General features: G+C 45.5%; 1 pseudogene; it reads left to right on the top strand.

The window, feature by feature from the left end:
• Positions 1-22,462: 22,462 nt before the first annotated feature.
• LOC119271885 lies at positions 22,463-24,941 on the top strand (annotated as a pseudogene).
• Positions 24,942-26,430: the final 1,489 nt, after the last annotated feature.

The raw sequence follows: 26,430 nt of genomic DNA, 5'->3' as shown, positions 1-26,430 counted from the left end.
TTGCTTTATCTAAAGTTCATATCTATTTGGGTAGCTTTGCTTGCTTCATACTTGGCTTACGCATGGTCTCGATTGAGACATGTGTGTTTTAACTATTTTTGTTTCAGAAATATAAAGCCAAGGTTAAATTATTTTGAGAAATCCGATGCTAATATTATATCTTATCCAAAGACATCGGAGATAGAGTGCAAAACACAATGTATAGCCGAATGGAAAGATTCTAAATCTGAACCATTCGTTTGCTTACCTCCAAAGCCGTTCGCACACCAAGATCGGCTAGAAAACAAAATGTATATCTTTGATTCAAACATGTGTGATCAAATCTTCGATTTATTGTTGAAAAATAATTACATTAGAATTCTTGATCACCATGTCAAACCATCTATCCAAGGACGAATTTATTGTAAGTTGCATGATTCATTCAAGCATAGTATTGAGGATTGCAGCATGTTTCGTCAAATAGTTAAATCGGCCATTGATAAAGGACGATTGAAATTTGTTGAGACAACAAAAGATGATGATTCTATTCCAATTGGTCCCGATGGTAAAAGGTTTTTGCATCGGCTGCTTCAAGCCGATTCATTTAAAGAGAAGGTAAAAACTACAGGTGATGGGGTCGAGCTTTCAAGTAATCAAGTTGTTGAAGAGCATAATGAAGATAATCTTGAGGGCGAGAATTCCATCGAAGCTACAATGGAGACGCCAAGGACTGGGGGGCAGCAAGCAAATCTAACGATCGATGAAAGCAAACCAAAAGAAAACAAAGGCATAAGCGCAAGTGTAAAAGATCAAAAATCACCTTCGCTGAACTATTGGAGAAATATCAAAAGAAGAGTGAAGAGAAGAATGCTTATCGGCCCAATCATGCAAAGAAACCAAGATCACCCCCAAGGCGCAAATACGAGGATCGGTATTGGCAAAGTGAGAGTTTCAATGCAACATATTCATATCCTTATTTTGGGCCGCCAATGCCAATGCTGTGGATGCCTCCCTATGCTCATGTAGATCCATATTCATCATGGGACAGGTATGATACAAGGGCACATTCTCCATCTTATTTTAGACCATCTCACCAATATTATGCGGCTCCGAGAAGATCAACATTTGAAAAGTCACATGTTAAAGACTGTTTCAATTATAAGGAATCGGTCCGGACACCATGGATGAAAAAAGAGGTGGTCAAGCAAGTCTACCGCGTGAAAAGAGATGGTCATAAGTGTGCTACTTCAGATTTGATCTCAAATGAAAAAGAGCCAATTAATGTGTTGACATTGGCTACTAAAGACAATGAGACAAAGCAACCAATTATTGAGAGTCGAAGTGCCAAATCTGAAGAAAAGAAGTTGAGAGTGCACAAGGCCAAAAAGGAATTGCCATTGGTCAAAACAGAATCACAGCCGAGATGCCCACTCGTCTTATCCTATTGGCAAAAGAGGGAACTACAAAAACTTAGTGCACATGAACTTGAAGAAAGGAACATGGCATGGGTTCCCAAAGGAAGTGCTCAAAATAAAAATTATGTGAAAGCATCCATTACACGACGTGCGGCAAAGATGAAGAAGGAAAAGAGTGAAAATTATGAAGGACCAAGCCGAAGGTTTCAACATCTTCGTTCCACACATTATCCATATTCTTCAACTATGTCATTGATGCCTATGCCATGGAATTCGTCATCAGGTATGATTGGTTACCCTCAATGGACTTATTATAATCCATGGATGCAATATAATTTCTTACATCATGAAAGGGTATTGCCAAATCATTATACATTTGATTAGCTACAAGTTTGTTGCTGATCCAAAGGGCCGAAATACTTGATTTGTCATTTCATTTGTTTATTTCGGCTATATGTGCTTTGAATGAAGTTTACATAGTAATGGACGATATATACTTACCGTCCTAAGAAGATGCAGAATGGACGATGGAGTGTTGACATCGTCCTTAGAACCAACATGGTACAAGTTATTTTTTGGCACACAAGCTTTGCCGAAAAACAGGGGGGCATGTGTTGACACCAGATTTTGGCATGATCACGAATCCAGATTCATATGCAAAAGTTAGAGGCAACACTTCGCGGGCCGGCCCTGAGTGAGAAAGTATTCGGCCTTTGTCGGCTGAATGAAACCTTGCCGGGGTAAAACCTTGCCGGCGGAGAAGCATGCCGGCGTGGAAAGCTTGCCGGCGGAGAAGCTTGCCGGTGTGAAATCTTGCCGAGAAAGACCTTGCCGGGGAGGAAAGATTGCCAGAGGAAAAGCTTGTCGGGCGAAGACCTTGCCGGGGCTGAAAAGCTTGCCGGGAAAAAGCTTGCTGGGGTGGAAACTGTCAAGGCCAATCCAACCAGAAGCTGAAGATGGGCTCAAATGATTATCGTCTCGTCGAAACGGTCAAGATTGCTTTTGGGCTTGTTTTCGTCCGAGATGGTTTACCACCGCAAAAAAGACCCGCAAGGTGCAGCCAGTTTAAACCGAACAGTTTTGGAAAGTTCGGATAAACCAGTCCGAATTTGACTAGGGTTTTGGACGTGAATTGATGTAATTTTCTTGTAAGGAAAGCCTAGATAATTTCTTTGCTTGTACGGGAAGTCCAGCCGCCTCTTATATATGTTGGGGGTGACGGCCGATTGAACAACACACAATCGAACAAATCTATCTACATCTTTTACCTTTACTTTTCCTTCTCCCTTGTTCTTCTTCTTCCTCGTTCTTCGTTCGTTCTTCTTCATTGTAGGGCGGCGAACCTCGAGGCCCTAGGGGCGATCAGGTCGACCTAGGGCAGCCCATAGCCGCTACACGCCCTGACGGGGTCCCTCCCGGGCATGTGGGGTTTCGGGTCCTCAAAAGCGCCCGCCAGATTGTCTTGCGTACCGTGCTTCCGGCAGGTCTCCTTCGACGTGAGCTGCGGTGCATCACCCCCGGCGTCAAGGGTACACGGTTACGTGTTCGTGTGCGAACAGAAACAGCGACGGCGGAGGCCGGCTCAAAAGTGATGCGGCGAAGCAGCTTCAGGAAGTGCGGTCGCGATGTTAAAAACCGGCGGCTTGACGAGCGGCGTGAAGCAACTTGGAGGCGGCTTACTCGACAATGGATGAGACGAGAACCAGCAGCGACTTGGAGGTTGTAGCAGGGTCGGCTCGTGGTGAGGTGGAGATGCGGCAGGGGCCGATGTGAGTCGTATAACCACGCGTCGGCAAAGCAACAGGCCGGCTCAGCCAAGGCCATGGTAACAGTGGGTCAGCGAAGGTAGAGGCAATCAAAAGACTAGGGAGCTGACGCCGGCTGCAAGGGCGTGAGACCGGCGGAGCGATGGCGGCTCGACGGCGGAATCTCTTTCCGTGTCGCGGGATGTTTCCCTTTTGTTTAACTGGATCCATATCCTTTCCACCGTCGTGGACGGCTGTAGAACAGCTAGTACTCCGGGACAATAGCCCTCACGTGGATAACAATGCTTAGAACCGGTCAAACCAGAGGAACTCCTGCATGTTGGATCACACAGATCCTTGCGCGTGGATATTGCTGTTGTACTTTTTGACGCCGATAAGTGCCACACATGTGGGCGTTAGGGAGTCCGCCCACACATTTTGTGTGGTGTATAAAAGAAACAACCCACACATCTACGTGTGGGCAAAACAATTAGCGCCCACTCGCCTCTTTTTTCCCTCCCGATCCCTCTCACACGCGTGCGTGTGGGCGAAGTTGATAACGCCCACACGCCCGTATGTCAGGCCTCGTACCTCCTGGTTCCGCACGCCACGCGTGACGGTCACCGCGCGCCCGCAGTTGCCATGGTCCAGACCCTCATCCATGTTCGTTTAATTGCAGTTGCCATGTTACTGAACTACGATTGCCATGTCGGACAACTGCAGTTGCCATGGTTGCTCAACTGCAGTTGCCATGTATGGTCTGATCTAATGTAGTTGCCATGATTTCATAACTTTCGGAGTTGCCACATACTAACACTAGGTAGTTGAGAGAGTTTCCATGTGCTCACAAGCATGCTAGGGCAGTTGCCATGTAAAAAGGAAGAGTTGCCATCTGCTTACGTGCACGTTAGGGCAGTTGCCATGTACATGCACGTTAGGGCAGTTGCCATGTACCATGCAAAAACATGTGGCAACTCGGTAAAAGAGAGTTGCCATCTGCTTACGTGCACACTAGGCAGTTGCCGTGTACCCTGCAAAACACATGGCAAACTCGGATAAAAAAAAGAGTTGCCACCTGCTTATAAAAGCACACTAGGGGCAGTTGCCATGTGCAGTGCAAAAATACATGGCAACTAGCAGCTTGGGTGTGGGAGAGGAGAAGGGCGTGTGGGCAAGATACCAAATGCCCACACACTAGCCCTTGTGTGTGCGTGCAAAGTGGCTTGTGGGCGAACTGCTGAACGCCCACACACCAGCCCCTCCTGTGTGGTGAAACGGCCGTGTGGGCGACCGGCTGAACGCCCACACACCAGGCCAGTCCTACATGGCACTAAAAACATGCCAAGATTCGTGCGCTCACGAACGGACGCGGATCAACACATGTGGGCGAGATGAAAACGCCCACACGTGTGGGCGTTAACATTTTCGTACTTTTTTCTTCTCTTTCTCAATCTGAATCGGTCCAAAACCGATCTGATTTCTGTTCTCTGTTGCCGCTTGTACCGGCCACGTGCATTTTTTTAGACGATCCCGTTGGTCGTCGCAGAGGAGAAAATCGAACCGACAGGAGCTGCCGTGTGCGGGCGCCGTTGCAGACATTTATTCTGCCCTTGATTTTGAGATGAGAATTGATTTGATCTCTGATGACTGAACACGGAGTCGATGTAGATTCTTCTGACCAGTCTTTTCTTCATCTGGCCGATCGTGAGCCTCTGGATCCTCAGTAAAGATCCCTTTAAGAACTCACCACCATCGTGCACGAGCCACACGGTGGGCGCCAACTGTTATGGAATTGTAACGGCAGATGTCCTACTGTGAGGACTTAGTTGTGAGGCCAACGCATCTATGTGGTAGCTTGAGAGGGGTTGGGCGGAATCGAGAGACGCAACATAAGACAAAGATTTAGAAAGCTTTGGGGTCCGGGAAACATCATCCGGTAACAACCCTACGTGCTGTTTGTGGCTAGGTTTCATTATGCTCATGAGAGAGTCGTCGGTAAACCGGCTCTTTGTGTCTAGCCCTAGAGATTGTTTCTTTTTGCTTCCCTCTCTTTGGGGAGCCCTGCCCCTCCTTATATATGTTGAAGGGGCGGTTTACATGACTAGTCCTAGTTGGATTAGGATTACTTTATTACAAATGGAGTCCTAGTCTTGCTTCCTTTGTAGGGGAATATCCCTTGTGCTTTCCTCATAAACCGGCCCACCATTAACATGAACCGGCATTCTGGGCCTTGGGCCTTGTCATCCGTCTGACCCGTCCGCTAGGTCACCAGTGTGTCATAATGTCCCAACGGGTTGCTTGTAAACCGCCAGGTTAGGGCGGGTCGCGAGTGAATCGCCAAGTGTCAGCCGGGTCTCAAGTATACCGCCAAGTCCGGCCGGGTTATATTTCCAGCCGGGTCATACCGCGGGTATATCCCCGACAACGAAGCTCTTGTAGCTTGGTGGCAGTGATTAAAGAACTCTGTCAATGACACTATCATCAGGAAGATTAACTCTCAGCTGAGTCAAGTGGTTGTGGTACCCAGACATGCTAAGTATATGTTCACTGACAGAATTATTCTCCTCCATTTTGCAGCTGTAGAACTTGTTGGAGACTTCATATCTCTCAATCCGGGCATTTGTTTGAAATATTAACTTCAACTCCTGAAACATCTCATATGGTCCATGACGTTTCAAAACGTCATTGAAGTCCCGGTTCTAAGCCGTAAAGCATGGCACACTGAACTATAGAGTAGTCATCAGCTTTGCTTTGCCAGACGTTCTTAACGTCGTTAGCAGCATCTGCAGCAGGCTTGTCACCTAGCGGTGCTTACAGGACGTAATTCTTCTATGCAGCAATGAGGATAATCCTCAAGTTATGGACCCAGTCCGTGTAATTCCTACCATCATCTTTCAACTTAGCTTTCTCTAGGAATGCATTAAAAATTCAACGGAACAACATCACGGGCCATCTATCTACAACAACATAGACATGCAAAATACTATCAGGTACTAAGTTCATGATAAATTAAAGTTCAATTAATCATATTACTTGAGAACTCCCACTTAGATAGACATCCCTCTAATCATCTAAGTGATCACGTGATCCATATGAACTAAACCATGTCCGATCATCACGTGAGATGGAGTAGTTTTCAATGGTGAACATCACTATGTTAATCATATCTACTATATGATTCACGCTCGACCTTTCAGTCTTGGTGTTCCAAGGCCATATCTACATATGCTAGGGTCGTCAAGTTTAACCCGAGTATTCTGCTTGTGCAAAACTGGCTTGCACCCGTTGTATGTGAACGTAGAGCTTATCACACCCGATCATCACGTGGTGTCTCGGCACGACGAACTGTAGCAATGGTGCATACTCAGGAGAACACTTGTACCTTGAAATTTTGTGAGAGATCATCTTATAATGCGACCGTCGAACTAAGCAAAATAAGATGCATAAAGGATAAACATCACATGCAATCAAATAAGTGATATGATATGGCCATCATCATCTTGTGCCTTTGATCTCCATCTCCAAAGCACCGTCATGATCACCATCGTCACTGGCTTGACACCTTGATCTCCATCGTAGCATCGTTGTCGTCTCGCCAACTATTGCTTCCACGAGTATCGCTACCACTTAGTGATAAAGTAAAGCAATTGCATGGCGATTGCATTTCATACAATAAATCAACAACCATATGGCTCCTGCCAGTTGCCGATAACTGTGTTACAAAACATGATCATCTCATACAATAATTTATATAATCATGTCTTGACCATATCACATCACAACATGCCCTGCAAAAACAAGTTAGACGTCCACTACTTTGTTGTTGCAAGTTTTACGTGGCTGCTACGGGTTTAGCAAGAACCGTTCTTACCTATGCATCAAAAACCACAACGCGGTATAGTGATTGATTTTTGATCTTCAAAAAGAACCCTGTTCATTGAATCCGATTAAACTAAAGTTGGAGAAACTAACACCCACTAGCCACCTGTGTGCGAAGCACGTCGATAGAACCAGTCTCGTATAAACGTACACGTAATGTCGGTCTAAGCCGCTTCATCCAACAATACCGCTGAATCAATAATCAACTAGTGACGGCAAGCAATATGTATATACCTACTCCCACGACTCCTTTGTGTTCTACTCATGCATATAACATCTATGCATAGACCTGGCTCAGATGCCACTGTTGGGGAACGCAGTAATTTCAAAAAAAATCCTACGCACATGCAAGATCCATCTAGGTGATGCATAGCAACGAGAGGGGGAGAGTATGTCTACATACCCTCGTATACCGAAAGCGGAAGTGTTATGAAACACAGTTGATGTAGTCAAACGTCTTCGCGATCCAACCGATCAAGTACTGAACTCATGGCACCTCCGCGATATGCACACGTTCATCTTGGTGATGTCCCTCGTACCCTTGATCCAGTTGAGGCCGAGGGAGAGTTTCGTCAGCACGACGGCGTGATGACGGTGAAGATGAAGTTACCGATGCAGGGCTTCGCCTAAGCACTACACCGATATGACCGAGGTGGAAGTTTGTGGAGGGGGGCACCGCACACGGCTAAACAATCAACTTGTGTGTCTATGGGGTGCCCCCTCCCCCGTATATAAAGCAGTCAAGGAGGGGAGGGCCGACCCTCTCTATGGCACGCCCAAGGGGGGGGGTCCTACTCCTAGTAGGAGTAGGTTCCCCCCCTCCCTAGCTGGAGTAGGGGAAGAAGGAAGAGGGAGAGAGAGAGAGAGGGAAGGAAAGGGGGGCCGGCCCCCACCCAATTCGGATTGGGCTTGGGGGGCGCACCCTCCACCTGGACGCCTCCTCCTCTCTCCCACTAAGGCCAAATAAGGGCCAGTTCTTTTGGGTGACTCTCCCAGAATCGCCCCCTCTCCAGCTTCCCTCAGAATCGCAATTTCATATTTTTTGTACAATCCTAGATAATTACCTTAACTAGATAGGATTGTAAAAAAATATGATGTGACAATTCTGAGAGAAGCTGGAGAGGAGGGCGATTCTGGGAAAATCGCCCAAAAGAACAAGCCCTAAGGCCCATTGACTCCTCGGGGGGTTCCGGTAACCCCCCGGTACTCTGGTAAATGCCCAAACTCATCCGGAACCATTCTGATGTCCAAACATAGCCTTCCAATATATCGACCTTTATGTCTCTACCATTTCGAGACTCCTCGTCATGTCCGTGATCACATCTGAGACTCCGAACAACCTTCGGTACATCAAAACACCTAAACTCAAAATATCGATCGTCATCGAATGTTAAGCGTGCGGACCCTACGGGTTCGAGAACTATGTAGACATGACCGAGACTCACTTCCGATCAATAACCAATAGCGGAACCTGGATGCTCATATTGGTTCCTACATATTCTACGAAGATCTTTATCGGTCAAACCGCATAACAACATACGTTGTTCCCTCTGTCATCGGTATGTTACTTGTCTGAGATTTGATCGTCGGTATCTCAATACCTAGTTCAATCTCGTTACCGACAAGTCTCTTTACTCGTTCCGTAATGCATCACCCCGCAACTAACTCATTAGTCACATTGCTTGCAAGGCTTATAGTGATGTGCATTACCGAGAGGGCCCAGAGACACCTCTCCGATACACGGAGTGACAAATCCTAATCTTGATCTATGCCAACTCAACAAACACCATCGGAGACACCTGTAGATCATCTTTATAGTCACCCAGTTACTTTGCGATGTTTGATAGCACACTAAGTGTTCCTCTGGTATTCAGGAGTCGCATAATCTCATAGTCATAGGAACATGTATAAGTCAGCGAGTTACTTTGTGACGTTTGTTAGTATGCTTGAAGTATTATTATTTTCATGTCAATATTAAACTTTTGTCTTGAATCTTTCGGATCGGAACGTTCATGCCACAATAAAGAAAATTACATTGATAAATACGTTAGGTAGCATTCCACATCAAAAGTTCTGTTTTTATCATTTACCTACTCGGGGACGAGTAGGAATTAAGCTTGGGGATGCTTGATACGTCTCCAACATATCTATAATTTTTGATTGTTCCATGCTATTATATTATCAACCTTGGATGTTTTATATGCATTTATATGCTATTTCATATGATTTTTGGGACTAACCTATTAACCTAGAGCCTAGTGACAGTTTCTGTTTTTCCTTGTTTTTGAGTTTTACAGAAAAGGAATACCAAGCAGACTCCAATTGACGTGCCAATTTTTGATGATTTTTTATGGACCAAAAGAAGCCCCCGGAATAAAATAGTTGGGCCAGAAGAGTCCCGAGCCGTCCACGAGATAGGAGGGCGAGCCCAGGGGGTAGGGCGCGCCCTCCACCCTCGTGGACGACTCGGAGACCCCCTTGACGTGAGACCGACGCCAAAAATTCCTATAAATACAGAAACCTCCAGAAAATAACCTAGATCGGGAGTTCCGCCGCTACAAGCCTCTGTAGCCACCGAAAACCAATCTAGACCCATTTCGGCACCCTGCCAGAGGGGGAATCCCTCTCCGGTGGCCATCTTCATCATCCTGGTGCTATCCATGACGAGGAGGGAGTAGTTCACCCTCGGGGCTGAGGGTATGTACTAGTAGCTATGTGTTTGATATCTCTCTCTCTCTCTTGTGTTCTTGATTTGGCACGATCTTGATGTATCGCGAGCTTTGCTATTATAGTTGGATCTGATGATGTTTCTCCCCCTCTACTCTCTTGTAATGGATTGAGTTTTCCCTTTGAAGTTATCTTATCAGATTGAGTCTTTAAGGATTTGAGAACACTTGATGTATGTTTTGGTGATCAACTTGCGAGTTCCGTGACCTCGTGAACTTATGCATAGGGGTTGGCACACGTTTTCGTCTTGACTCTCCGGTAGAAACTTTGGGGCACTCTTTGAAGTTCTTTGTATTGGTTGAATAGATGAATCTGAGATTGTGTGATGCATATCGTATAATCATACCCACGGATACTTGAGGTGACATTGGAGTATCTAGGTGACATTAGGGTTTTGGTTGATTTGTGTCTTAAGGTGTTATTCTAGTATGAACTCTAGGATAGATCGAACGGAAGGAATAGCTTCGTGTTATTTTACTACGGACTCTTGAATAGATCGATCAGAAAGAATAACTTTGAGGTAGTTTCATACCCTACAATAATCTCTTTGTTTGTTCTCCGCTATTAGTGACTTTGGAATGACTCTTTGTTGCATGTTGAGGGATAGTTATATGATCCAATTATGTTATTATTGTTGAGAGAACTTGCACTAGTGAAAGTATGAACCCTAGGCCTTGTTTCAACGCATTGCAATACCGTTTTCGCTCACTTTTATCATTAGTTACCCTGCTGTTTTTATATTTTCAGATTACAAAAACCTATATCTACCATCCATATTGCACTTGTATCACCATCTGTTCGCCGAACTAGTGCACCTATACAATTTAACATTATATTGGGTGTGTTGGGGACACAAGAGACTCTTTGTTATTTGGTTGCAGGGTTGTTTGAGAGAGACCATCTTCATCCTACGCCTCCCATGGATTGATAAACCTTAGGTCATCCACTTGAGGGAAATTTGCTACTGTCCTACAAACCTTTGCACTTGGAGGCCCAACAACGTCTAGAAGAAGAAGGTTGTGTAGTAGAAATCATGTGTCTGAACGTCGTAACCGTACTTTTATTAGATATGGTGCGTTCTATGATGTCTCTTGCCGATTAACCACCATCGTTTTGGGGTTATGCATTTGAGACAACCACATTCACGTTAAATAGGGCACCATCTAAATCTGTTGACATGACACCGTATGAACTGTGGTTTGGCAAGAAACCTAAATTGTCATTTCATAAAGTTTGGGATTGCGACACTTATGTCAAAGGGCTTCAGCCTGATAAGCTCGAACCCAAATCGGAGAAGTGTGTCTTCGTAGGATACCCTAAGGAAACAATTGGGTACACCTTCTACCACAGATCCAAAGGCAAGATCTTTATTGCCAAGAATGAAACATTTCTAGAGAAGGAGTTTCTCTCGAAAGAAGTGAGTGGGAGGAAAGTAGAACTTGATGAGGTAATTGTACCTTCTCTCAATTTGGAAAGTAGCACATTAGAGAAATCCGTTCCCATGATGCCTACACCAACTAGAGAGGAAGCTAATGATGATGATCATGAAACTTCAGATCAAGTTACTACCGGACCTCGTAGGTCGAACAAAGCACGTTGCACACCAGAGCGGTACGATAATACTGTCATGGAAATCATGTTACTAGACCATGGCGAACCTACAAACTATGGAGAAGCTATGATGGGCCAAGATTCCGATAAATGGCTTGAGGCCATGAAATCTGAGATAGGATCCATGTATGAGAACATAGTGTGGACTTTGGTGGACTTGCCTGAGGATCGGCAAGCCAATGAGAATAAATGGATCTTCAAGAAGGAGACTGACACTGATGGTAATGTCACCGTCTACAAAGCTAGACTTGTCACGAAAGGTTTTCGACAAGTTCAAGGGGTTGACTACGATGAGACCTTCTCACCCGTAGCGATGCTTAAGTCAGTCTGAATCATGTTAGAATTTGTCCCATTTTATGATTATGAAATTTGGCAAATGGATGTCAAAATTGCATTGCTTAATGGATTTCTTAAAGAAGAGTTGTATATGATGCAACCAGAAAGTTTTGTCGATCCTAAAGTTGCTAACAAAGTGTGCAAACTCTAGCAGTCCATCTATGGACTGGTGCAAGCATCTCGGAGTTAGAATATACGCTTTGATGAGGTGATCAAAGCATATGGATTTATACAGACTTTCGGTGAAGCCTGTATTTACAAGAAAGTGAATGGGAGCTCTGTAGCATTTCTGATATTATATGTAGATGACATATTGTTGATTGGAAATGATATAGAATTTCTGGATAGCACAAAAGGATACTTGACTAAAAGTTTTTCAATGAAAGACCTCGCTGAAGCTGCTTATATATTAGGCATCAAGATCTATGGAGATAGATCAAGATGCTTAATAGGACTTTTACAAAGCACATACCTGTTGGAAATATGCCCTAGAGGCAATAATAAATTGGTTATTATTATATTTCATTGTTCATGATGACCGTTTATTATCCATGCTAGAATTGTATTGATAGGAAACTCAGATACATGTGTGGATACATAGACAACACCATGTCCCAAGTAAGCCTCTAGTTGACTAGCTCGTTGATCAATAAGATGGTTACGGTTTCCTGACCATGCACATTGGATGTCGTTGATAACGGGATCACATCATTAGGAGAATGATGTGATGGACAAGACCCAATCCTAAGCCTAGCACAAAGATCGTGTAGTTCGTATGCTAAAGCTTTTCTAATGTCAAGTATCATTTCCTTAGACCATGAGATTGTGCAACTCCCGGATACCATAGGAGTGCTTTGGGTGTGCCAAACGTCACAACATAACTGGGTGGCTATAAAGGTTCACTACAGGTATCTCCGAAAGTGTCTGTTGGGTTGGCACGAATCGAGACTGGGATTTGTCACTCCATGTAACGGAGAGGTATCTCTGGGCCCACTCGGTAGGACATCATCATAATGTGCACAATGTGACCAAGGAGTTGATCACGGGATGATGTGTTACGGAATGAGTAAAGAGACTTGCCGGTAACGAGATTGAACAAGGTATCGGGATACCGACGATCAAATCTCGGGCAAGTATCGTACCGATAGGCAAAGGGAATTGTATACGGGATTGATTGAATCCTTGACATCGTGGTTCATCCGATGAGATCATCGTGGAGCATGTGGGAGCCAACATGGGTATCCATATCCCGCTGTTGGTTATTGACCGGAGAGTTGTCTCGGCCATGTCTGCATGACTCCCGAGCCCGTAGGGTCTACACACTTAAGGTTCGGTGACGCTAGAGTTGTTATGGGAAATAGTATGTGGTTACCGAAGGTAGTTCGGAGTCCCGGATGAAATTCCGGATGTCACGAGGAGTTCCGGAATGGTCCGACGGTGAAGATTGATATATTGGACGAAGGGTATTGGAGTCCGGAAGTGTTCTGGAGGTACCAGGCTATGGCCAGCATGACCGAAAGGTGTTTCGGGAGCCCCGACAAGTGTTGGAGGGCCTCATGGGCCAAAGGGGAAGGGGCAAACCAGCCCACTAAGGGGTGGTGCGCCCCCCACACCCTTTCCCATGTTACTTGGGGAGGTGGGGCGCCTCCACCAGGCTTGGGAGGCAAGCCTCCACCTGCTTGGCTTGGGGGGCAAGTCTCCCTAGGATTTTCCCTAGGGAGATCAAATCTGCTTGGCCGCCGCCCCCTAGGGGAAACCCTAGGGAGCCTCCCCCTCTCCCCTTGCCCCTATATATAGTGGAGGGGTGGGTGGGAAGCCACACCTCTTCCCTGGCGCAGCCCTCCCTCCACCTACACCTCCTCCTCCATAGTGCTTGGCGAAGCCCTGCTGGAGAACCACGAGCTCCATTGCCACCATGTCGTCGTGCTGCTGGAGTTCTCCCTCAACTTCTCCTCTCCCCTTGCTGGATCAAGAAGGAGGAGACGTCCCCGGGCTGTATGTGTGTTGAACGTGGAGGCGCCGCCCGTTCGGCGCTAGATCGGAATCAACTGCGATCTGAATCGCTTCGAGTACGACTCATTCATCCGCGTTCTTGCAACGCTTCCGCTTAGCGATCTACAAGGGTATGTAGATGCACTCTCCTTCCCCTCGTTGCTAGATTACTCCATAGATTGATCTTGGTGATGCGTAGAAAATTTTAAATTTCTGTTACGATCCCAAACAATGGCATCATGAGCTAGGTCTATGCGTAGTTTCTATGCACGAGTAGAACACAAAGCAGTTGTGGGCGTCGATATTGTCAATTTACTTGCCGTTGCTAGTCTTATCTTGATTCGGTGGCATCGTGGGATGAAGCGGCCCGGACCAACCTTACACGTACGCTTACGTGAGACTGGTTCCACCGACTGGCATGCACTAGTTGCATAAGGTGGCTAGCGGGTATCTGTCTCTCCCACTTTAGTCGGATCGGATTCGATGAAAAAGGTCCTTATGAAGGGTAAATAGAAATTGGCATATCACGTTGTGGTTTTCGCGTAGGTAAGAAACGTTCTTGCTAGAAACCTATAGCAGCCACGTAAAAACTTGCAACAACAATTAGAGGACGTCTAACTTGTGTTTGCAGCATATGCCGTGTGATGTGATATGGCCAAAAGGATGTGATGAATGATATATGTGATGTATGAGATTGATCATGTTCTTGTAATAGGAATCACGACTTGCATATCGATGAGTATGACAACCGGCAGGAGCCATAGGAGTTGTCTTAATTTATTTATGACCTGCGTGTCAACTTAAACGTGATGTAATTACTCTACTTTATTGCTAAAGCGTTAGCCATAGTAGTAGAAGTAATGGATGACGAGACAACTTCAAGAAGACACGATGATGGAGATCATGGTGTCATGCCGGTGACAACGATGATCATGGAGCCCCGAAGATGGAGATCAAAAGGAGCAAAATGATATTGGCCATATCATGTCACTATTTGATTGCACGTGATGTTTATCATGTTTTACATCTTATTTGCTTAGAACGACGGTAGCTTAAATAAGATGATCCCTCGCAATAATTTCAAGAAAGTGTTCCCCCTAACTGTGCACCGTTGCGAAGGTTCGTTGTTTTGAAGCACCACGTGATGATCGGGTGTGATAGATTCTAACGTTCGAATACAACGGGTGTAAGCCAGATTTACACACGCAATACACTTAGGTTGACTTGACGAGCCTAGAATGTACAGACATGGCCTCGGAACACGGAAGACCGAAAGGTCGAGCATGAGTCGTATAGAAGATATGATCAACATGAAGATGTTCACCGATGTTGACTAGTACGTCTCACGTGATGATCGGACACGGCCTAGTTGACTCGGATCATGTTTCACTTAGATGACTAGAGGGATGTCTATCTGAGTGGGAGTTCATTAAATAATTTGATTAGATGAACTCAATTATCATGAACATAGTCTAAATTGTCTTCGCAAATATGTTGTAGATAAATAGCTCACATTGTAGCTCCTTGTTTCAATACGTTCCTAGAGAAATATTAAGTTGAAAGATATTGTAAGCAATGATGCGGACTAGGTCTGTAGTCCGAGGAGTGTCCTCACTGCTACACAGAAGGCTTACGTCTTTGATGCACCGCTCGATGTGCAAACCCCTACAACGTCGTCTGTGGATGTTGTGAACACCTGACAGACACATCCTGATGACTACTTGATAGTTTAGTGCACCATACTTTACGGCTTAGAATCGGGATTCCAATGACGTTTTGAATGCCATAGAACATATGAGATGTTCCAAGAGCTGAAATTGGGATTTCAGGCTCATGCCCGTGTTGAGAGGTGGGACACCTCTGACAAGTTCTTTTGCCAACAAGATGGAGGAGAATAGCTCAGCTAGTGAGCATGTGCTCAGAATGTCTGGGTACTACAATCACTTAAATCAAGTGGGAGTTAAACTTCCAGATAAGATAGTGATTGATAGAGTTCTCTGGCCACTATCACTAAGCTACTAGATCTTCGTGATGAACTATGACATGCAAGGGATGGAGTTGATCCTGGAGCTGTTCGCGGTGCTTACGACCACAAAAGGTAGAAATCAAGAAGGAGCATCAAGTGTTGATGGTTTAACAAGACCACTGGTTTCAAGAAGGGCAATGGCTAGAAGGGAAACTTCATGGATGGCAAACCAGTTGCCGCTCCAGTGAAGGAACCCAAGGTTGAACCCAAACCCGAGACTAAGTGCTTCTATTGTAAGGGGAACGCTCACTGGTAGCGGAATTACCCCAAATGGATGGTAGAAAAGAAGGCTGGCAACTTCAACAAAGTATATACGTGTTATTAATGTGTACCTCACTAGTACTCCTGGTAGTACCTGGGTATTGGATACCGGTTCAGTTGCTATTATTGGTGACTTGAAGCAAAAGCTTCGGACTAAACGGAGACTGGCTAAGGGCGAGGTGACAATGTGTGTTGGAAGTGTTTCCAAAGTTGATGAGATCACCATCGCACACTCCATCTGCCTTCGGGATTAGTATTGAACCTAGATAAATGTTATCAGGTGTCTACGTTGAGCATGAATATGATTAGATCATGTTCATTGCAATATGGTTATTCATTTAAGTTAGAGAATAATGTTTATTCTGTTTACATGAATAATACCTTCCATGGTCATGCACCCTATGTGAATGGTTAAGTGAATCTCGGTCATAGTAATACACATGTTCACGCCAAAAGATGTAGATAGTACCACTTTCTTGTGGCACTGCCGCTTAGGTCATATTGGCGTAAGATGCATGAAGAAACTCCATGTCGATGGATGTTTGGAGTCACTTGATTTTGAATCGCTTGACACAGGCGAGCCGTGCCTCATGGGCAGGATGACTAAGACCCCGTTTTCAGGTACAATGAAATGGGCAAGTGACTTGTTGGAAATCATACATGCTGATGCGTGTGATCCAATGAGAATTGAAGCGTGCGGTGGATATCGCTATTTTCTCATCTTCACTGACGATTTGAGTAGATATAGGTATATTTACTTACTGAAGCACAAGTCTGAAACGTTTGAAAAGTTGAAGCGATTAATGTATGCTGGCTTCAGCAATCCTTCTATGGACTAGAGCAAGCATCTTAGAGTCAGAATATATGCTTTGATGGAGTGATCAAAGCTTTTAGGTTTATACAATGTTTGCTAGAAACTTGTATTTACAAGAAAGTGAGTGGGAGCACTACAACATTTATGATAAGTATATGTGGATGACATATTGTTGATTCAAAATGATGTAGAATTTCTGGAAAGCATAAACGGTTGTTTGAAGAGTGATTTTCAAAGGAAGACCTGGACAAAGTTGCTTACATATTGGGCATCAGGATCTATAGAAATAGATCAAGACGCCTGATGATACTTTCAAGGACGCACACCTTGACATGTTTTTGAAAGAGTTCAAAATAGATCAGTCAGAGAAGGGGTTCTTACCTGAGTTGTAATGTGTGAAGTTGAGTAAGACTCAAAGCTTGACCACGGCAGAAGAAAGAGGAAGGACGAAGGTCGTCCCCTATGCTTTTGTCATAGGCTCTATACGGTATGCCATGCTGAGTACCGCACCAGATGTGTGCCTTGCCACATGTCTGGCGAGAGGGTACAAAGGTGATCTAGGAGTGGATCACCAGATAGCAGTCAAAATTATCCTTAGAGGAATAAGGAAATGTTTCTCGGTTATGGAGGTGATAAAGAGTTCGACATAAAGAGTTACGTCGATGCAAGCTTAACATCTATCCGGATAACTCTGAGTAGAGATACCGAATACGTATAATGGAGCAATAATTTGGAATAGCTCCAAGTGGAACGTGGTAGCAGCATCTACGATATAAAGTTTTACGAAATACATAGGGATCTGAATATGGCAAGACCCGTTGACTACAACCTCTCTCACAAGCATAACATGATCAAACCCAGAACTCTTTGAGTGTTTATCACATAGTTATGTGAACTAGATCATTGAGTCTAGTAGACTCTTGGATGTTGGTCACATGGCGATGTGACCTGTGAGTGTTAATCACATGGCGATGTGAACTAGATTATTGACTCTAGTGCAAGTGGGAGACTATTGGAAATATGCCCTAGAGGCATTAATAAATTGGTTATTATTATATTTCATTGTTCATGATAACCGTTTATTATCCATGCTAGAATTGTATTGATAGGAAACTCAGATACATGTGTGGATACATAGACAACACCACGTCCCTAGTAAGCCTCTAGTTGACTAGCTCGTTGATCAATAAGATGGTTACAGTTTCCTGACCATGGACATTGGATGTCGTTGATAACGGGATCACATCATTAGGAGAATGATGTGATGGACAAGACCCAATCCTAAGCCTAGCACAAAGATCATGTAGTTTGTATGCTAAAGCTTTTCAACTGTCAAGTATCATTTTCTTAGACCATGAGATTGTGCAACTCCCTGATACCGTAGGAGTGCTTTGGGTGTGCCAAACGTCACAACGTAACTGGGTGGCTATAAAGGTTCACTACAGGTATCTCCGAAAGTGTCTGTTGGGTTGACATGAATCGAGACTGGGATTTGTCACTCCGTGTAACGGAGAGGTATCTCTGGGCCCACTCGGTAGGACATCATCATAATGTGCACAATGTGACCAAGGAGTTGATCACGGGATGATGTGTTACGGAATGAGTAAAGAGACTTGCCGGTAACGAGATTGAACAAGGTATCGGGATACCGACGATCGAATCTCGGGCAAGTATCGTAACGATAGACAAAGGGAATTGTATACGGGATTGATTGAATCCTTGACATCGTGGTTCATCTGATGAGATCATCGTGGAGCATGTGGGAGCCAACATGGGTATCCAGATCCCGCTATTGGTTATTGACCGGAGAGTTGTCTCGGCCATGTCTGCATGACTCCCGAGCCCGTAGGGTCTACACACTTAAGGTTCGGTGACGCTAGAGTTGTTATGGGAAATAGTATGTGGTTACCGAAGGTAGTTCGGAGTCCCGGATGAGATTCTGGATGTCACGAGGAGTTCCGGAATGGTCCAACGATGAAGATTGATATATTGGACGAAGGGTATTGGAGTCCAGAAGTGTTCTGGAGGTACCAGGCTATGACCAGCATGACCGAAAGGTGTTTCGGGAGCCCCGGCAAGTGGTGGAGGGCCTCATGGGCCAAAGGGGAAGGGGCAAACCAGCCCACTAAGGGATGGTGCGCCCCCCACACCCTTTCCCACGTTACTTGGGGAGGTGGGGCGCGTCCACCAGGCTTGGGAGGCAAGCCTCCACCTGCTTGGCTTGGGGGCAAGTCTCCCTAGGATTTTCCCTAGGGAGATCAAATCTGCTTGGCCGCCGCCCCCTAGTGGAAACCCTAGGGCGCCTCCCCCTCTGCCCTTGCCCCTATATATAGTGGAGGGGTGGTAGGGCAGCCACACCTCTTCCCTGGCGCAGCCCTCCCTCCTCCTACACCTCCTCCTCCTCCATAGTGCTTGGCGAAGCCCTGCTGGAGAACCACGAGCTCCATTGCCACCATGCCGTCGTGCTGCTAGAGTTCTCCCTCAACTTCTCCTCTCCCCTTGCTGGATCAAGAAGGAGGAGACGTCCCCGGGCTGTACGTGTGTTGAACGCGGAGGCGCCATCCGTTCGGCGCTAAATCGGAATCAACCGCGATCTGAATCGCTGCGAGTACGACTCCTTCATCCACGTTCTTGCAACGCTTCCGCTTAGCGATCTACAAGGGTATGTAGATGCACTCTCCTTCCCCTCGTTGCTAGATTACTCCATAGATTGATCTTGGTGATGCGTAGAAAATTTTAAATTTCTGCTACGATCCCTAACAATACCTTGACAAAGTTTTGAAGAAGTTCAAAATGGATCAGTCAAAGAAAGGGTTATTGCCTATGTTACAAGGTGTGAAGTTGAGTCAGACTCAAAGCCCGACCAATGTAGAAGATAGAGAGAAAACGAAAGTCATTCCCCATGCCTTAGCCATAGGTTCTATCATGTATGCTATGCTGTGTACCAGACCTGATGTGTGCCTTGCCATAAGTCTAGTAGGGAGGTACCAAAGTAATCTAAGAGTGGACCACTAGACCATGGTCAAGAACATCCTGAAGTACCTGAAAAGGACCAAGGATATGTTTCTCGTTTATGAAGCTGGCAAAGAGCTTGTCGTAAATGGTTACGTCGATGCTAGCTTTGACACTGATCTAGATGATTCTAAATGACAAACCGGATACGTATTTATATTGAATGGTGGAGCTGTCAGTTGGTGCAGTTCCAAGCAGAGCGTCGTGGCGGGATCTACGTGTGAAGCAGAATACATAGCTGCTTCAGAAGCAGCAAATGAAGGAGTCTGGATGAAGGAGTTCATATCCAATCTAGGTGTAATACCTAGTGCATCGGGTCCAATGAAAATCTTTTGTGACAATACTGGAGTAATTGCCTTGGCGAAGGAATCTGGATTTCACGAATGAACCAAACACATCAATAGACGCTTCAACTCCATACATGAACAAGTCAAGGAGGGAGACATAGAAATTTGCAAGATACATACGGATCTGAATGTAGCAGACCTGTTGACTAAGCCTCTTCCACGAGCAAAACAAGATCAACATGAAGACTCCACGGGTGTTAGATTCATTACAATGTAATCTAGATTATTGACTCTAGTGCAAGTGGGAGACTGTAGGAAATATGCCCTAGAGGCAATAATAAGGTTGTTATTATTTATTTCCTTATACATGATAAAGGTTTATTATTCATGCTAGAATTGTATTGATCGGAAACCTAAATACATGTGTGAATACATAAACAAACACCGTGTCCCTAGTGAGCCTCTACTTGACTAGCTCGTAGATCAAAGATGGTTAAGGTTTCCTAACCATGGACATGAGTTGTCATTTGATAACGGGATCACATCATTAGGAGAATGATGTGATGAATAAGACCCATCCGTTAGCTTAGCATAATGATCATTCAGTTTTATTGCTATTGCTTTCTTCATGTCAAATATATATTCCTTCGACTATGGGATTATGCAACTCCCGGATACCGGAGGAATGCCTTTTGTGCTATCAAACGTCACAACATAACTGGGTGATTATAAAGATTCTCTATAGGTATCTCCGAAGGTGTTTGTTGAGTTGGCATAGATTGAGAATAGGATTTGTCACTCCGAATTTCGGAGAGGTATCTCTAGGTCCTCTCGGTAATACACATCATAAGCTTGCAAACAATCGACTAAGGAGTTAGTAATGAGGTGATGTATTACGTAACGAGTAAAGAGACTTGTTGGTAACGATATTGAAGTAGGTATGAAGATACCGACGATCGAATCTCGGGCAAGTAACATACCGATGGACAAAGGAAATTACACATGTTGTCATAAATGTTCTATCGATTAAGATCTTCGTAGAATATGTAGGAGCCAATATGGGCACATAGGTTCCGCTATTGGTTATTGACCGGAGAGGTGTCTCGGTCATGTCTACATAGTTCTCAAACCCGTAGGGTCCACACGCTTAACGTTCGATGACGATATAGTATTATATGAGTTGTGTGATTTGTTGACCGAATGTTATTCGGAGTCCCGGATGAGATCACAGACATGACGAGGAGTCTCTAAATGGTTGAGAGGCAAAGATTGATATGTAGGGCGATGGTATTCGAACACCAGAAGTGCTTCAGGGGGTCCAGGTACTTATCGGGTCATCGGAAGGGGTTTCGGGCACCCCGGCAAAAGATATGGGCCTTATGGGCCAAGAGGGGAAACACACCAGCCACAAGGGGCTGGTACGCCCCCATATGGGCCGGCCTAGGAGGAGAAGGAAAGAGAGGAAGGGAAAGGAAGGAGTGGAATAGGATTCCCCCTTCCTTCCCTCTCCCTCCTCTTTCCTCCCCCCTTCGACAAACATGGCAGGGGGGCGCAGCCAAGGGGAGGACCCCAAGTAGGATTCGGCCTACTTGGGGCGCCTCCTGGCAGCATATACCAGACAATTGCCTAGCCGTGTGTGGCGCCCCCCTCCATCGTTTACACCCTCGGTCATATTTTCATAGTGCTTAGGCGAAGCCCTACGGAGATCACTTCACCATCACCATCACCACACTGTCGTGCTGACGGAACTCATCTACTACCTCGATGTCTTGCTGGATCAAGAAGGTGAGGGACGTCACCGAGATGAAAGTGTGGAGAACGCAGAGGTGTCGTGCGTTTGGTACTTGATCAATTGAAGCGCGAAGAAGTTCGACTACATCAACAGCGTTGTGAAACGCTTCCGCTTACGGTCTACGAGGGTACGTGGACACACTCTCCCCCTCGTTGATATGCATCTCCATGGATAGATCATTGCATGTGCGTAGAATTTTTTTTGTTTTCCATGCAACAATTCCCAATAGCCTCTTTGACAATGGCACGCCGCCCTCCTGCCGCACCTGCCAAAGACAAACGGGCTCGAAATCCGATGGCGGCGGTGGCGGCGCTCGCCGAGGCGGCCGCGTAGAAGAAGATGAAGAAGGCCAAAGCGACACCTCGTCCTAGAGCGACGCCTTGTGCTGCAACTTCGATGGCCCCTACGGCCACTGCTCCGGCATGGGCAGCGGTCGCAGCCGGCAACAAGCATCAGGGTGAAAAGTGCTCAATGAAATGCCATCAAGGTAAAAAGAAAAACCTCGCTTCTTGTTGGTATTCGATAGTGATTGTCGGTGGCCAGTAGTTATTGTTGATAGTGTTTGCTTTGTTATTGTAGTGCGGAGATGAACACGACTAAATGCCTCGCCTCCTTGGAGTCCTCGGCCGCTGTTGGACTTGATGAGCTCAACTACGACTCATTTTGGGATCATTCGGAGGCCACCCAAGACATGGAGCAACAAGTGACCGGGGAAGCGGAGGAGGCCGAGGAGGAGGAGGTCGAAGAGGTGGTGGCCGAGGAAGAGGAGGTTGTGGAAGTGACCGAAGCAAGCACGAAGTTGCCAAGGTGCCGGACCCAAAACTACAACCAAAAGGAGGACATTTCTCTTTGCGATGCTTGGTTCGCGATCTCCATGGATGCAACGATCGGAAGGGATCAAACCAAGATCATGTTTTGGGAGAGAATTACCACCACTACAACAACTCCGTGTATGTGTGAGCCGTACACAAGGTTGCCTTGGGCATCGTTGGAGCACCATTCATGACCAATGCAATCGATGGTCCGGTGGCATCAACCAAGTGAATCATGCACCACTGAGTGGTGTGCAAGTGACGAAGTATGGCCCTACATCCAAACTATTCAAGAATTGGAACACCAAGTTCAGCCACAAGCCCTTCACATTGCATCATTTCTATAAAGCGCTATGCAAGAACGAGAAGTGGATCCAAAGAATTACGGAGACCACTCCAAAGAGATCAAGGTTAAGCATATCTGTTGAGGTGGACAATGAGGTTTATGAAGATGACAACAATATACCGGAAGGAAACAATATTGCAAACTAAAGAAACAAAGAAGAGAAATGCATTCGGTGGCACTTACAAAGAACTTGTGGCAATGATCAAGATCAAGAAGATGTTTGTGGCCGAACGCAAATAAGAGAAGATGGCGAGGTGGAATGAGCTCAAGGCATTGGAGGATGAAAAATGGAAGGTCAAGTCGGCGGCCGAAGAGAGAAAGTTGAAGGCGGAGGATCGTAGGCTTGCACTTGAGGAGGAGAGGATTCATGATGCCAAGAAGGCTGAAGAACGCGCTATCATGTTCATGAATCCAAACACAATGGATGAAATAAAAGTATTGGGAGCTCACTCGTGGAGAGATCTTGGAAGCCTCTCTTCGAAATGTTGGTGGTGGCTGAGGTGGTGGTGTTGATGGTGGTGGCCGAGGGGGTGGTGGCGATGATGGTGTTGATTTTCGAAAAGGGGCACTTTATTACTTAAAAGATTTAAGCATTACACACGGCCTCTTCATAACTAAGATGCACACAGCCAAATAAGGTCCTCTCACACAAACGAAAAATAAAAAGGTGAAATACACATACATGAAGAGACTGTATAACGCCTAAAATGGAGGGGCCAATCCTAAGATCATGCTGCCACCCATGTTGGATAAAAGTATCCCTCACCGTAGCCTCCAATCGTTTACACACCTTCGTAAATAGGTCTTGATTCTCCATGCATTGTAGACAGGACCATAAACGAAGAGTCCCGGTACATCTGTAGATAACATGCATCAGAGAAGTACTTTTATCGTTAAAAACATTATCATTTCTACATAGCCAAAGTGACCAAATAACGGCAAGCACTCCCACCCTGAGAAGAGTTCTAAACATGTGATCAATCCCATGTAACCAGTTGCCAAATACATTAGCAACACTACAAGGAGGATACAAGCCAGAAGCTATTTGGATGACTGACCATGTAGAATGAGCCAATTTGCATTGAAAGAATAAATGTTTTATTGTCCCATCATGATGACAAAAGACACATTGCGGACTTCCATGCCAATTCCTCTTAATAAGGTTATCTTTAGTAAGAATGACTCCGCGACGAAGGTACCATGTAAAGATTTTATTCTTAAGTGGTATCTTCATTTTCCAGATCTTATTATTATTATTATCAACTGGCACATCAGACTGGATTAACGTTCTATACATAGACTCCACAGAATTTTTCATTCCCATGAAGGTTTCATCCGAATACATCAGAGCCATGTGACAATTGCACCGTGGACAACCGCTGGAGCAGGATGTTCCACGATTGGAGTCTGGGTCCAATTAAATCTCTTCTAAACGTCATATTTGGTGGAAATGATTCCATTACCATGGCGATAGTGTCACCCCTGTGGCGCACAATGTTGTATAGAGCCGGATATTGTTCCCGGAGTGTGGCATTTTCTAGCCACCTGTCCTCCCAGAATCTAATTTCCGATCCGTCATTAATCAAGAAGGATCCATAGCAGAAGAAATATTTCTTCGTAGCTATTAGACCCGCCCAAAAGTAGGAATCTCCAGGCTTCCAGTAGGTGATGGTGTTGATGGTGGTGGCTGAGGGAGTGGTGGCGGTGATGGTGTTGATGGTGGTAGCTGAGGGGTTGATGGTGTTGATTGTGGTGGCCGAGAGGATGGCGGTGTCGATGGTGGATGAGAGGATGGTGGAGTTGATTGCTTCGCCGACGACGTCGTTTGAGTGGTGGTGCCCGAGGGGGCGTGGTACATGCCATTGGTTGGCTGGATCCACAACATATACATGCTATGTTTGTGGTGATTTTGGATGAAATGTTGCGTTTGAAGTGATGTCTTTTGTGTGAACTTCGCATGTTTTAATTTGAAAAACGCGATGATGAAACTTTATGCTATGACGGTTATGCTATACATGTTTTAATTTGAATGTTTTTAAGATAAGTATTGTGTAGTGTTTGAAGTTTGTGTGGCTAGGACACAAAATCTACACAATTTTTTTTTTACTCCACTAACTACATGGGATCGGCTAGGTGCTAACACCGTTAGTGTAGTAAAAATGTACTCCATTAACTTTACTTCACCGGATACTCCACTAACTTATAGGGAATTGGTTAGAAATGCACTGAGACTGGACTGAAGCTGGTGTGGATTAGGCTTGAGTGTGCGGTCCTAAACTAGGTACGCAGGTCGATGATTCATCGTTGACTGGCTTGGCCCAAGTACGCACGGACGAAGTCATGAAGCAGTCAGCAGTTACCTATACCACGACTCAAATGTGGACAAGCACAAGCAGCTGGCCATGCCATGGCTGCGATCGAAACGGTCTCGCTGAGACCGAGCGTACGCGTTCGACCATGCATGCTGTGCAATGATGATCGAATCCCGCGTGCTTGCATGCACGGTGCATGTGCCTCACTACTGTATTTCGCTTCCGTATGTGCATTGCATAGCCAGTCTTTGCACTGCATGTGTGTAGTCTGGCACGATCGATGGAGCTATATCTAGCTACCTAGGGCAATGATGGATCATTGGACAGCAGATCGCAACCAATTAAACAGGCACTTCATGATGTTGTAGGTAGTACAAGTACGTACATGCCTGATGTAGTGATGAGTACTACAGGTGTAGCTCGATCGGCCTAGGGCAGCTAAATTTCGTGTTTTGACCATTTTTTGAAACCTATTCGAGATCTAACCTTAGTTTAAATTTTTTTTTGAGATCGGACCATTTTGCTACCGCTAGGGTCCATGGCGGTAGGGTATGCCTTACCGCAAAATCCCGCTAAGTATTGAACACAACGGGTGCTCGTGCCTACTGAGCACCTTGACGGTAGGGTTGTACAGGCTACCGTCAGTCTGTTTGGCGGTAGGAATGTTTCTTACCGCCAAGGTCCCTGGCGGTTGGCTATTACACCCTGCCGCCGTGGACCCTGGCGGTAGCAAAAATGTCAGATCTCGAAATTTTTTCAAACTAGGGTCAGATCTCGAATAGGTTTTAGAAAAGGGTCAAAACACGAAATTTTGCCGCCTAGGGCCAGTGGCGAAGGGTGACAAACAATTAAGGGGGGCGGGGGTCAATTTTCAAAGTAAAAGCAAAATAAGCGTGCAACTCACATGAAATTACATGCTAGTAGAACATATCTTGCTCCTTCCATTTTTGAAAGTTCGGTTCATCGGAGGTTGTTGGACTCGCCGTCTTGGCATGCAACACGATATATTCTGTGCAGATGCAACCGGAAGCAGCCGGCGAATCGATCTAATGCAGCAGCAAGCAAAGCATCACGTATAGATTCA

Source organism: Triticum dicoccoides, chromosome 3A, assembly GCF_002162155.2.
Source record: "Triticum dicoccoides isolate Atlit2015 ecotype Zavitan chromosome 3A, WEW_v2.0, whole genome shotgun sequence".
NCBI classification, from domain to species: Eukaryota; Viridiplantae; Streptophyta; class Magnoliopsida; order Poales; family Poaceae; genus Triticum; species Triticum dicoccoides.
The sequence above is the reverse complement of the archived record's forward strand: the minus strand, read 5'-3'. Positions and strand labels throughout refer to the sequence as shown.